This window comes from Arachis hypogaea, chromosome 10 (assembly GCF_003086295.3).
Source record: "Arachis hypogaea cultivar Tifrunner chromosome 10, arahy.Tifrunner.gnm2.J5K5, whole genome shotgun sequence".
Lineage (NCBI taxonomy): Eukaryota > Viridiplantae > Streptophyta > Magnoliopsida > Fabales > Fabaceae > Arachis > Arachis hypogaea.
Window position 1 is genome coordinate 38099417 of NC_092045.1, and position 1355 is coordinate 38100771.

The window sequence follows — 1355 nt, forward strand, 5'->3', positions numbered from 1 at the left end:
TAATTTTAAAGCATAAGAAACATATTTTCTCATATCTCATATCCTAAGGAAGGAATTGTAAAATCATGCAAATCCATATGAATAAGTAGGTGAAGAGATGATAAATCATTCAATTCAAGCATAAGATTTATCATAAAATAGTGGTTTATCAATACTGTTAAGACTAATGGAGTAGATCTTGAAGTCAACAGGCTCATGCTTTTCCCTTTTGCTGTAAGAGGCAGAGCTAGAACATGGTTGGACTCACAACCTAAAGATAGCTTGGACTCTTGGGATAAGCTGGTCACAGCCTTCTTGGCTAAGTTCTTTCCTCCTCAAAAGCTGAGCAAGTTTAGAGTGGATGTTCAGACCTTCAGGCAAAAAGATGGTGAATCCCTCTATGAAGCTTGGGAAAGATACAAGCAGTTGACTAAAAAGTGTCCTTCTGACATGCTTTCAGAGTGGACCATTTTGGATATATTCTATGATGGTCTATCTGAGTTCTCTAAGATGTCACTGGACCATTCTGTAGGTGGATCCATTCACCTAAAGAAAACGCCTGCAGAAGCTCAAGAACTCATTGACATGGTTGCAAATAACCAATTCATGTACAACTCTGAGAGGAATCCTGTGAGTAATGGGACACCTCAGAAGAAGGGAGTTCTTGAAATTGATGCTCTGAATGCCATATTGGCTCAAAACAAAATATTGACTCAGCAAGTCAACATGATTTCTCAGAGTCTGAATGGATTGCAAAATACATCCAATAGTACTAAAGAAGCATCTTCTGAAGAAGAAGCTTATGATCGTGAGAACCCTGCAATGGCAGAGGTGAATTACATGGGTGAACCCTATGGAAATACCTATAATCCCTCATGGAGAAATCATCCAAATTTCTCATGGAAGGATCAACAAAAGCCTCAACAAGGCTTTAATAATGGTGGAAGAAACAAGTTTAGCAATAGCAAGCCTTTCCCATCATCTTCTCAGTAACTGATGAGCGGATAATTCATACGCTTTTTGGCATTGTTTTTAGTATGTTTTTAGTATGATCTAGTTAGTTTTTAGTATATTTTTATTAGTTTTTAGTTAAAATTCACTTTTCTGGACTTTACTATGAGTTTGTGTGTTTTTCTGTGATTTCAGGTATTTTCTGGCTGAAATTGAGGGTCCTGAGCAAAAATCTGATTCAGAGACTGAAAAGGACTGCAGATGCTGTTGGATTCTGACCTCCCTGCACTCGAAGTGGATTTTCTGGAGCTACAGAAGCCCAATTGGCGCGCTCTTAAGGGCATTGGAAAGTAAACATCCTGGGCTTTCCAGAAATGTATAATAGTCCATACTTTGCCCGAGATTTGATGGCCCAAACCGGCATT

The 1355-nt window shown here is 38.5% G+C and overlaps 1 non-coding gene across 1 annotated transcript; it reads right to left on the minus strand.

Annotated features, from left to right (window-relative positions):
* Positions 1 to 327: 327 nt before the first annotated feature.
* Positions 328 to 431, minus strand: LOC112718506 (small nucleolar RNA R71). Its single transcript, XR_003160844.1, has one exon. It is a non-coding gene; the product is annotated as a small nucleolar RNA R71 (small nucleolar RNA).
* Between the last annotated feature and the right edge of the window lie 924 nt (positions 432 to 1355).